General features: G+C 49.2%; 1 protein-coding gene across 5 annotated transcripts in view; it reads right to left on the bottom strand.

Moving 5' to 3' along the window:
- WDTC1 (WD and tetratricopeptide repeats 1) overlaps positions 1 to 13185 on the bottom strand; it is a 1302054-nt gene that overhangs the window by 175963 nt on the left and 1112906 nt on the right. The gene's annotated exons all lie outside the window — the stretch shown is intronic.

The following is a 13185-nucleotide window of genomic DNA, read 5'->3' as shown; positions in this document are numbered from 1 at the left end:
ATTAAAGAATCGTGATAACAAGAGATTACCTTTTTCTGTAAATCTGTGCTGGGCAGGTATAACTGTTCTTGGAAATATAATAGGTTGTCCTTCACCGTAAAGTCCTTTCCCTGCAGATGCCAATTCTGTATGTCTGCTGGAGTTACCAGTAGCCTGGCTTTATCCTTAACTTCCTCTATGGATTGTGTGGCGATTACACCTAGAATTCTTTGTTCGGGAATGATAGGTACAGGTTTAGGATTGATCAAATGTTCTTCCACTCCCATCCGAGAAAGGGCATCAGCTTTACCGTTTTTTGTACCAGGTCGATAGGTAATTATGAAGTCAAACTCGGCAAAGAATAGTGCTCAACGGAGTTGCCTAGAGGATTGAGCTTTTGCGGTTTTCAAATATTGCAGGTTTCGGTGATCTGTAATCACAGTAACGGTGTGTCGGGCCCCCAGAAGATAATGCCGCCAAGCCTTAAAGGCGGACTTGATAGCTAGAAGTTCTTTATCAGTAATAGTGTAATTGATTTCAGGAGGCGAGAATTTGCGGGACCAAAATGCCACAGGATGCAACTGATTGGTTACTGGGTCCTTTTGTGATAGAACTGCCCCCATGGCAAGGCTCGAAGCATCAGTTTCAACGATGTAGGGGAGTTCTGGGCGAGGATGTTTTAAGATCGGTGCAGAGATAAATCTAGTCTTCAAATTCTGGAAAGCTTGTTCCGCCTCGGTAGACCATTCAAAACGTTTGTTTTTCTTTAACAAGGCGGTGATGGGCTGGACTATTCGAGAGAATTCGGGGATAAACCTGCGGTAAAAGTTAGCGAAGCCTAACATGCTTTGAACACCTTTTACGGAGGATGACGATGGCCATTTGAGAATTGCATCGACCTTCTTTGAATCCATACGCACTCCGCTAGGTGATAATATGAATCCCAAGAATTCAACTTCAGTCACGTTGAAAACACATTTTTCCAACTTAGCGAAAAGTTTGTGTTGACGCAATCTCCCGAGGACCATTTTCACGTGTTTCCGATGTTCAGTTTCCGATGAAGAATAAACGAGGATGTCGTCAATGTAAACAACAACACACACATCTATGAGCTCTCTGAGGACATCGTTCATAAAATATTGAAAGGCGGCCGGGGCATTGCAAAGTCCGAAGGGCATGACCTGATATTCAAATAGCCCATACTTGGTGCGGAAGGCCGTCTTCCATTCATCGCCCTCCTTTACTCATACCAAGTGGTAGGCTCCTCTAAGATCCAGCTTTGTATATATGCATGCTTTTCTGACTTGGTCCAGGGGTTCAGGGATCAAAGGTAACGGATATCTATTCTTAACGGTGATCTGGTTCAGGGCGCGATAATCTATACAAGTTCTAAGGTCCCCTTCTTTTTTTGGAACGAAGAACAAAGCTGAGGAAGCAGGGGACTTGGAAGGACGAATAAACCCATTCGCTAGGTATTGATCCAGGTATTGTCGGAGGTGAAGATTCTCAGGCTCGTTGAGGGCATAAATTCTACTACAAGGAGGAGTAGATCCAGGTATCAGGTCTATCTGGCAGTCATAAGACCTATGAGGAGGTAGAGAGTTAGCCTGATCCTTCCGGAAAACATCTTGGAATTCTAGGTATTCAGGAGGTAACTGGGGAGCCTCCGAGGAAATTGCTGCCAGTGCAACACCAGGTCGAGGGTGACGAGTAGAGACACATTCTGGAAACTGAACCGTTCTTGCTCGCCAATCGATCTGAGGATTGTGCTTCTCTAACCAAGGAATTCCTAGAATAATCTGGAACTGAGGGGCCTTGATCACATCGAACACGATCTTCTCATGGTGTCCATCTTGACTTACTAGCGTCACTTCTTGGGTGGTATGCGTTACTGGTCCGGAGGCTATCTCCGTACCATCCACCGTAGTAATGACGTCCTTTACAGCCTTTGGACAAAGAGTCAGATTCATCCTCAAAACCATTTCATGATCCACATAATTGCCGATGGCACCGCTGTCGACGTAAGCTTCAATCGCATGTAATCGATCCGGATGTTCAGGGCTAATGAGGACCATAGGTATCACGAAATGCGAGGTCACGGAACTGGTTTTAACGCTCGGCAAGAGGACCTCTATTCTTGTCGGGCGAGGTAATTTCCCTGCTCAGAGTTTGTGACCCTGGTAACTGCAGCTCCTACTGTCTTCTTGGCTGGTTTCACCGGACAGTCCCGAAGAAAGTGCCCCGAGTTTCCGCAATAGAGGCATAATTGCAGCTGTTTTCTCCTTTCCCGCTCCTTTTGTGTTAGTGGTCCTTTCAGGCCCCCTATTTGCATGGGTTCCCCGGAGTCTACTCCTTTGGTAGGAGTTGGTGGTTTGGAAAATACTCGAGCATCAAACTTGGAACGATCGGCCTTCCTGTTCTGCAGTCTGGTCAATTTGAACGACTAAGTCAATATAGTCCGAACAGTCTTGCGGGGGATTCACTACATGGGCTAACACATCTTTGAGCTCTCCACGTAGACCTCTATAAAACAGCGTAATCCTTTTGTCCTCAGGCCATCGAGTTTCCACTATCAGTCTGTTGAAAGACGCAATATAAACCAAAAGGTCTTGATTACCCTGTCGCAATGAAAGGAGCTCATTGTCCAAGGCCTGCCCCTGTGAATGTCTTGCAAACAGTTTTTCCATACTGAGCTGAAAAGCTTGAACATCATGGAGAACCGGATCATCTTGATTAACTAGAGGGATCGACCAGTCTGCCGCATTGCCACTAAGGTACGAAAGCACGAAAGCTACCTTAGCTTGATCAGTTGGAAAGGCTGCTGGCCGGCATAAGAAGTGCAACCGGCACTGATTAATAAATACTGCAAACCTCTTTGGGTCACCAGAAAATCGTTCGGGCGGAGCCAGAGGTACATTCCCAGGTAGGTTGATCTGCACTGGGTTCGTAGAGGATGTTGAAGGAAGATTTGCCCCTGATGCGGGTAACGGAGTTTGTCCGGCTTGTGACTGTAGCAATTGTCTAGCGAGATCGTCTGTTCGCTCCTTGGAAATAATCAGTTCCCTTCTTAGAGCATTTGTTTCCTGACGGGCTGCATGCACTTCTGCTCTTAGTTCCCCAAGTAACTGGGCTAGCTGGTCGGTATCCGAGGTTTCCATAGCGCCTGGGTGGGAGTTTTGCGATAGGCTTTGCGTTCTGTAACGCTCACCTGATTCCCGCAGAGGCGCCGGTCTTGACTGGGTGAATGCCGTATCTTCCAAGGTGATGTGTAACACACGGTTGGCTCTTTGGGCTGGACCTCTGTGCACTGTATGTCTGACTCGAAGATTAAGATGTCTTAGGTAAATGAACGCCGAGCTCTCCATCTGCCTCGGGGCAGGGTGCCGTAACCAGTTTCTTCACAGGATAAGGGTGCAGGCCGCTTGACCTCAGAGGACTGCTGTCCGTCGTTAACTGCACGAACGGTAAGTTCTGGGCACTTCAAATGTCTTAAAAGTCTTTTGTAATGATATCTCTTGTTTTGCAGGGTTTCGGCAATGGCGGATGGCGGGCTGATGAGAGTTGAGGATCGAACCCGCGTGAGGAATAGAAGCGCCTGGAAGCACGTAAGTAAGCGCTTGTAGCCTGCTTCACGATGCGCACTAACTGTCCCTTTTATCTTGCAGGTACAAGTTCGGAGCTTTAGAGAAGCTGAAGGGTGCTGGAATACCCACTGGATTCGGCGTGGGAAGGAGTAATGGCACGTGAGTAATAAAGTTGCCCAATGTCTTTAAACACACCTTCTTTTGTCTTTCAGATGCGGGATGCAGTGCGAAGACCTCCGGAGCATGCGAAGAGTAGGTAAGCCTTTGTCTTTCAGATGCCGGAATGCAGCGCGAGGCGTTGGTGACAGCCGATGGACCAGGTAAGAGATGCGCTGCCACTGAAGACCGTAGTGCTAACCTGTTCTTTCTTTGTCTTTACAGGTGCTGCTGAAGACTGGATTCCAGGATGGTAAGCCTTTGTTCCCTTAGGCCCAGGATCAGAAGCAGAAGACACGATGAGCGTTCTGCTGCAGAGAATGCAGAATAACGCAAAGCAAGATTCATCCATCGGGTGTGGTTTAAATAGCCTCCTGTAGTGCTTAGGTGTCTCCTTCCACAGCCACGCCTAGGTAAGAAAAGAGTTCCTGCTTTCCAGAAGAGTTCCAGTGTTCTGAACCTAGGGAGTGGCTCCTGCCCCACCCAACAGGAAAAGTAGTCCCAAACAGAAGAGGATCAGGGGTTCAACTGGCAGGTAAGTAAGCAGCATGGTCTGCTGCAGGTAAGTCCACCCAAGCATTATGAGCCCGGCGCTTCCAGCGCTGGGACTGGGCATCTTTATGAGCCTGGTGCCACTGGCGCCAGGACAGGGTCCAAAAGGTCCCAATTGGGACTGGCTGGCACTTGGAACCGGGGTTATGGGTCTGCTTCCAAGGGAGTCGGGCAAGTCCTGATCTTTTGGAAGCAGAGATCATGACAAGCGCAGAGCGCTCGATCCGTGACCAGCAACCCACTGGACCACCATGGATCCGTTTGTGACTTGGGGGGGGGGGGGCTGCTTCAAGTAAGCAGCCCTCTCCCCCCCCCGGCCCCCAAAGCATGGGGGCACATGCATGTGCTGACCATCTGCTCCCAGGGAATGTAAACAAAACAAAAAAAAAGTGAAACGATGGGAAAAAGGGGTGGGGGTCGGGGGCCACTAGCCACCATGGATTTCTTACTGAATGAAAGGGGGTTCCCCCCCCTCAACCGAAGTAGAAAGGGGGCGCCCCTTGTAACCCTCAGATTTCTGCCCCCAGGCAGGAGTACATGAGGTGGCATGAGGTGGCCCCCCCATCCATTTGGGGGAGGGGGCGAGGGGCACCAGGAAAGTGTGGGCAGGCCCCCCAAAGGATGGGACCTACAGGTTAGGGCCCCCCTGGGGGAGATGGGTGCCCATCTGCCCCTAGGGATGGGCCAATGAAAAAAAATGGAAAGGAAACATGGTTGGTTTTGGGGGAGTGCCCCTCCCACTGGACCACCAGGGAATTTTTTCAAGGAAAGGGGGGGTGTCCCCCCCACCCAAAATGGACTGGGGCCCATGGCATGCAACCTTCCTGAGGGCAGATATCTGCTCCTAGGAAGGGGCATCTGACCCCTGGGAGGGATGCATGAGGTGGGGCCCCCCCTATCTGCCGCCAGGGAGGGATGCATGAGGTGGGGCCCTCCATTTGTGGTGGGGGGGAGAGGGCCACCCCCCGTTACAGTAGAACATTTGCCGGCAATGTAGGGTGCCCCTCAGCCTCCCCCCTAAAAAGCAGCCTATCATTTTGTATTCTTTGCTTTGTTTACCCTACTTCGCTTGGCGCAGATGGGCACATTAGTGTGCCAATCTGCACCCAGGGTGCCCAAACCCTACTGCCCCATTCATTGGGGGTTCTGCCCCACCTTTTGTGGTGGCCCTCTCCCCCCCACCCCAAATGGCTGGGGGACACATCTTATGCAGCCCTCCTTGAGCCTCCTAGGAAGGGATGCATGATGTGCCCCCCCTCCGTTCGGGGTGGGTGAGGAGAGGGCCACCACAAATGGTGGGACAGGCTCCCCAATAGATGGGGCAGTAGGGTTTGGGCATCCTCGGGGCAGATTGGCACACTAATGCAGCCATCTGCGGCAAGCGAAGTTGGGTAAAAACAAAAATACAAAATCATAGGCTGCATTTTAGGGGGGCTGAGGGCCACCCTAAATTGGCAGCGAATGTTGTACTGCAACGGGGGGTGGCACTCACCCCCGCACCCCAATGGAGGGCCCGACCTCATGCAACCCTCCCTGGGGGCAGATATCTGCTCCTAGGAAGGGGCATCTGACCCCAGGGAGGGATGCATGAGGTGGGCCCCCCTATCTGACGCCAGGGAGGGATGCATGAGGTGGGGCCCTCCATTTGGGGTGGGGGGAGAGGGCCATCCCCTGTTACAGTAGAACATTTGCCGGCAATGTAGGATGCCCCTCAGCCCCCCCTTAAAAGCAGCCTACGATTTTGTATTATTTTCTTTGTTTACCCAACTTCGCTTGGCGCAATGGGCACATTAGTGTGCCAATCTGCCCCCAGGGTGCCCAAACCCTGGGGGTCTTGCCCGACCTTTTGTGGTGGCCCTCTTCCCCCCCCACCCCAAATGGCTGGGGGGGGGCTGGGGACACCTCATGCAGCCCTCCCTGAGCCTCCTAGGAAGGTCTGCATGATGTGCCTCCCCCTCCGTTCGAGGTGGGTGAGGAGATGGCCACCACAAATGGTGGGACAGGCCCCCCAATAGATGGGGCAGTAGGGTTTGGGCTGACTGATGGACTTACTCGATGGTGTAAGTGTAATAAACATGTAAGTACATTTGTTGACAGTGAGACTCCAACTTCCTAGCAATTGCTTTGTGTTCATGGCATGTGAATGTATTCAGTATGTCGGTGCTGCTTATTTGTTTGCTAACCATCACCACTTTCAACAGCCTAATTACACTTGCTTGCCCTTGCAGTAGTTCCCTCCTTGTGACCTTTCCGCTTCCAACACTGAACCCTACGTGAATGAGCAGGGTTTTTTGTGAAAAGTGTGCCAGCAATTGTCTGGAAGGGTCTGGCATGTACTTTCCTTTTGTTCCCTGTCTGCGTCTTGATCGCCTCTGCCTTTTCAACTCACCCAATCACTAATACGTTACATGGGTACTGTGGGTGCAATCCTCGTCTCCACACTTGTATTTCTGTAATGTATAGTTGAAGAGGACATCTTCCTTAGATTTTTTGTCGTCTTTGTTTTAGGTGCAGCTGTGTTGTAGCTATCGACCCACTTGTAAGTAAGCAGTGAGCTGGTCCTTAGCATTTCACGTGAGTGTTTGCAAAATTGTACTCCGTTTTTTGTAGCATGCTCAGAGTACGTCATATTGCAAAGTGCTGCTACAGTTTGTGAGCAGATTTTGGACATTTTTGCGTCCTTGTGTGGTGTAAATTTGTGGCATTGCATAGCACTTACTCTACTAGGTTCCACACTTTGAGAAGCACACATAGTTATTGTTTCAGTCTTTCTCTGTTCTTTGGGCAGTGAAGGGTTCCATAGCGACAGTAGTCATGGCTTCTTCGCGACGATCACTGTCTGGTGCAGAGGCGTTAGCTGCACTGATGGAATCTGGCTCAGAGCATGGCACAGAGGTGGATATGGAATCTGAAACAGATACTGCTTCTGAGGGTCAGCAGGAAAGTGATTGGGGAAGTGAATTCTCCGTGGATGGTAGTTCTTCCTGCTCATCATCTGATGATGAACAGTTGGAAAGAGTACATGCACCTATTCCCACCCTTCCCACGCGCAGGAGACCTGTAAGGGGGAGGGGACGTGCAAGGCATGTGCCAGTTCATGTCATGGATGATGAGTCGCAGTGGGTACCTCCAGCAATGGCTCAGCCTGTTGTGCCCCCTTTCACTGGAATATCAGGGTGAACAGTAAATACAGATGGGTTTCAGCCTATTGACTTTTTCATCCTTTTTGTTGATGATGGGTAAATTGCAGATATGGTTCAGCAAACCAATTTGTACGCTGCACAGTTCTTGAGGTCAAGGGGAGGGGTCCCACTCTGAAACCCCATTCCAGAGCACAAGCATGGGTTCCAACAACCAATCTTGAGATGAGAAAATGTTGGGGTCTCATTCTGCTCATAGGAATAACGCTGAAGCCTTCTGTCTCAATGTACTGGTCTACTGTAGCGGTTCATTCAACCCTGTTTTTTCCAGCTACAATGAGTAAGAATCCCTTTCAAGCACTGCTACGTATGTTGAATTTCAATGACAACTCGGCAGCATTACCCAGAACTGACCCAAACTTTGATAGGCTGTTCAAACTTCAGCCATTTCTGAAGCACTTGACTCAGCGATTTGCAGAGGTGTATGTTCCTAGCCAGAACATATCCATTGATGAGTCATTGATGTTGTACAAAGGCCGGCTAGTGTTCAAGCAATTCATTCCTAGCAAGAGAGCACGATATGGGATCAAGTTTTACATGTTCTGTGAAAGTACCACTGGGTATGGCTGCAACATGAGAGTCTACATTGGGAAAGACTCTACCCTAAAACCTCCGGGGTGCCCAACCCATTTAGGGACAACTGGGAAGATTGTTTGGGATCTTCTCACACCACGGCTCCACAAGGGTCTCCATTTGTATGTGGACAATTTCTACACAGGAATTCCACTGTTCAGGGAATTATTCAATGTGGGCACACTGGCATGCGGTACAATGCACTGTAACCGCTAAGGCTTCACCAGAAAACTTGTGTGCAAGAAGGTGGCCAAGGGAGAATGTATGGCATTGCGGCGGGATGAACTGTTGGCAGTCAAATTCTGCCACAAAAGGGATGTATACATGCTGAGTACTATTCATGATGAAAGTACTTCAGCAGTCACTGAGCGCGGGCAGACTGAGCAGGTGTGGAAGCCCAACTGCATTCTGGACTACAAGTACATGGGTGGAGTAGATAAAGCCGACCAAGTGCTTGAGTCATACAAGGCTGAACGCAAGTCGCGCTTCTGGTACAAAATGTTGGCCACACGCGGTATGCATATAGCAATGTACAATGCTTATGTGGTGTACCGTGCAGCTACTCCACAAAACAACCTGTCCTTATTGAACTTTGAAAAAGAAATTGTTCAATCGCTGACTATGGTCCATGTAGAAATTCCCTCGGTTCCAGAGGTAGATGATGTGGCCAGATTGCAAGATCGACAATGTGCTGATTTTGTTCCTGCCACAGCAATGAAGACACACCCTTACAGAACATGCAAGGTGTGTAGTAAACAAGGAGTGAGGAAGGATACTCGGGTGGACTGTCCCCAATGCCCTTCCAATCCAAGCCTCTGCCTACAGCCTTGTTTCCTTTTGTATCATACAAAGGAAAAGTATTGGGAGATGGACCGATTTCCGGAAATGGGTATCATCCCTTGAAAGGGACCCTTGGGCTCTGAATTTGTGCACCTCTTACAAAGGAATGACACTCCTGCTCCCTGCACTGGAGGTGTACCATCAATTAAAATGCAACAGCATTTCACCTCACGTCACTTCATTTAGCGTGCCCTCACGAGCATTGCTAGTGCTGCTCCCTCCACTGGAGGCCTGCCTTGGAAAGGCACGCCACTCCCATACCTTTCCCTTGAGGCCTGCCTTAGAAATAAACTTCAGTCCAGCTCCCTCAGCTCAAGGCATGACTTGCAAAGGAACGCGATTCAGGCTGTGTCCAATTAGAGGCGTGCCTGCGAAAGACAATTCAGTATGGATCCCTGCACTCGAGGCGTGCCATGCACAAGAATGGAACCCCATTGTGGTTAACTCCCCTTTGGCGTGCTTTGGCAAGCAATGCTAGTCCTGCTCCCTCCACTCAAGGGCTGCCTTGGGGAAGGCACACCACTCCGGTACCTTTCACTTGAGGCCTGCCGTAGATGGAAAGGCTCAGTCTAACGCCCTCTGTGTGAGGTGTGACTTGCAAAGGAACGCAAATCAGGCTCCTTTCACTGGAGGCGTATCTTGGAAAGGCATGCCACTCCAGCTCCCTCCACTTGAGGCGTTGCTTGGGGAAGTAGGGAACACCACTCTGGTTCTGTCCCCTTTGGGGTGTCTTTGCAAGGCATTCTAGTGCAGCTAGCTCCACTTGAGGCCTGCCTTAGAAAAAAACGTCAGTGAAGCTCCCTCCGCTTCAGGCGTACAGTAGAAAGGAAGGCGATTTCTGCAGCTTCCACCTAAGGCTTGTCATGCAAACAAACGCCAGTCCCACTCCCTCCACTCGAGGGGTGCGTTGGTGAAGATGAGAACACCATTCCAGTTCCCACCACTCAAGGGGTGTAATTTGGAAATAGTACATGCCGCTTTGGCTCCCTCCCTTGAGGTCGACGTGTCATGAAAGTGGTACTTGGACACCCACATGGCGGCGGTGTCTTGCGTACCTCGTACCACCCTGCCCTCTTTATTGTTTTACCGTAACTTGTGGTATGTGTGGTGTAGCTGAAATGTCTTCTGTAGGAATGACTTGGATAGGATTGGTGTGTGAGTGAGGTATAGCAACATAGAACATGCAGATGTCATTTCTGTGAATGCACTTTCCCAGCACTGCAGAAATGAGCAGCATGTTAGAGGGCGTTAGCTTAGTGTGGGTAATGTTGCACATATGAGTGCTGTAAAAATCTTGCTATGGACATACTTGAGGTTGGTGTGAGAGACAACGCCTGTAGGCCAGGTAGCCCAGGGAGCCAATGTGCACTTGCTATCAGTGTGCAGATACGATTGTTGGCACATGCCATTTGAATGCGGATAGTTGATGTGCAATTGCTGGAAAATGATGTGAAAGATGTTGCCTGGAGACACGGTTGCATTGTGTCCACACGGACACATGGTACAAGTGTGCAGATACGCTTGCTCTGGCACAAGTGATTTGGTAGAGGTGCGACTGCTGATATGGATGCCCACTGACTGCAGACACGAAAGGTGTATGAATGGCCAGTGATCCGGTGGGTGCCTTGCTGTGGCATCACTGCTCACAAGGACATTCCTCCTTGTGCTAAGCACAGAGGCTCGTCCTTGTGCTTAATCCCACCTTGCTTGTCCGACTGCATTGTGACGTGAATGTATGAGAAGTGTGAGCAAAGGTGCATGTGAAGGGGCTTACTGACAGCACTTTCCTCTGTACTGGGAGCACTAAAGACCACTTGCTGTGCAAATGATGTACCAATTCTCACTCGGGTACGACACCCACGCATAGTAGATCTGCCTTTCATTGGGACACCTGTGGGAACGCGGGTCGGTAGGCCATGTGGTGCTGGCGACGTGTTTCAGTGGGTGACCAAAGGGAAATGTCTGAAAATTGTGTTTTTTTGCCACATTTCGGACTTTGCCGGGGATTGTGGGTAATAAATTCTGGCCCGATTGGCGCAAGTCATACCTCTGTGGATTCCCACAGATGTCTTCTTTTCAGAAATGCATGGGGGTCCCTGTTTTTCTTGGTGACTGCAACACCCCAGGCCTAAATCTGTAGGTTGGCTCCCCAAAACCTTTGGGGGGATAGCAGTGGTTTAGCCTTATTCCTGCACGCCCAGGTAGGTGCACCCACACGTGAGGTACCGTTTTCATCAGGACACCTGTGGGAATGCGGGACAGTAGGCCATGTGTTGTTGGGCCATGTTTCGATGGGTGAACCGAGCGAAATGTGCAGAAAATGCATTTTTTTCCCCTCACATTTCGGACTTTGCGGGGGTGTCTGGGTAATATATTCTGGGCCAATTTGCGCAAATCATACCTCTGTGGAATCCTACGGGTGTCCTCTTTTCGGAAATGCATGGGGTCCCCTGTTTTCCTTGGTGGCTTGGACACCCGAGGCCCATATCTGTATGGTGTGCCGGTCGGCAGAGAGTCTGAAATTCAGGTGTGAAAACAGATTTGGGGTTACTTGTGTTTTAGGCTTTCTCCTAGGCGCCAAGGTAGGTGCACCCACACATGTGAGGTACCGTTTTCATCTGGACACCTTTGGGAACGCGGGAAGGTATAACATTTGTTGTGTTTCTGTGGTTTTCATAACGATTTGACCTATTTGCTGGTGCCCTTTATCACACAACCCTTTCATTTCCCAAATGTGACCTACATTATTCGCTGCTTTAGCCACCATACACTTTTGTAACCTGCACAAGTCACCTACCCTTGAAAAGGTCTGCCTGTGTTCTTCACCACATTGGTTTTCCGGATTTGCACATGCTAAGTGCGTCTGTCTGTCAGGCCATGAGCGTAAAACTCCTGTGTACCATGGCTCAGTGTTTGGCTTGTGGTTTTGCTTGTTTTGTAAAACACTACAAAAAATGTGTGCTCACCTAACTGCAAGAGTCGGGGGAATGTAGCGGAGCATTGCTTCTCTCAAAATTCATAGAAGGCATTGCCGTACCAAGCCAACCATGTCCAACACATACCTTTTTTTCGTAATTTTCCCGCTTTTCCCCCAATCTATGGCAGTTTCTCCTACTTAGTTGTTGCCTGACCTACGCAAATCACCCCTTCCTAAACTTGGAATTTTGTCTACTTTTGAGAAATATATACCTTTCTGTCCTCCAATTCGGCTTTCCTACCCTTTTCTTCCATTCCGTCCATGCATGTCCAATTGGCAAAAATGGCCACAATCGCCTACCTCTCACAAAACGGTTGATAACCACATCAAAATAATTTGCTTTCGTTTGCACTCAACCTGTTCCTGAAAGCCGGGAAATTGGGCAACTCAGCACAGCAAACCATTTGTTCCTAACCCTTACAAGGAAAAAACCACAGGCTTCTTTGTACATCATTTTATTGGCATTTTTTGAAAAAAAAAACACATTTTCGCCCTTTTTGCTTAATTTTCTCTCACCCCCCTACAGCAACCTAGGATTCCTGGGTGGCGTTACGACCGCCTACATGTGGGGAAAAAAAGAGCCAAATTTGGCCGAGATATCTCATGTAACAAAAAAGTTACAAGTCATTAAATGGCTGCATACCGAAATCACCAAAAAAGGCCCTGGCACTGCGGGGAAATACCCATGGCAGGGTTAAAGAGATTGTTTGCAAACCAACATGGCATATTGCAAATATGAGCCCCAGCCAGGACAGTTGATTTTGACATGCTTTAGGGTAGGGAAATTCCTCTTAGCAAGCAACTTTGTGTCAGACTCATTTCCGACTACTCGCACACCTCTGTCAGCCCTCCCTAACTGCAACAGCGGGCAACCCTGTGTAAGAAGACCCAAAACTCTGGAAAGGAAAAAGAAACACTTTGCTTTGTCCAAGTTCTAATTTCATTCACACGCCTGTAGTAAAATGTGTCCTGATATTGTTACAGCCCCACCCATACTTGACAATATTGCAAGACACTAGTAACATCAAGGAGGTAAAGGTGGTACAGACACAGATTTGGGGTAACAGAGGCAAATGTGGTACAAAGACAGAGGAGGTGGTAGCCTTTCAAAGAGAAAGTAGGACAGTGGAAACCTAAACATGAACACCACATTTTCTGCCCTAGTCTAAGACATGCCAAATACACATTCTGTGTGGGTGTACCAGAGTGTTAGATTGTTTTTAGGGGACGCCTCATTGGCTGGCCTCTAAAATCTGTGTGACTGGTGAGTGATTGGAAAACTGGATTAGGCCAGCGCCTAGACTTTGTGCATTCCTCAGATTTG

The sequence above is a fragment of the Ambystoma mexicanum genome, chromosome 11 (assembly GCF_040938575.1).
Source record: "Ambystoma mexicanum isolate Mex_15411 chromosome 11, UKY_AmexF1_1, whole genome shotgun sequence".
NCBI lineage: Eukaryota > Metazoa > Chordata > Amphibia > Caudata > Ambystomatidae > Ambystoma > Ambystoma mexicanum.
The sequence above is the reverse complement of the archived record's forward strand: the minus strand, read 5'-3'. Positions and strand labels throughout refer to the sequence as shown.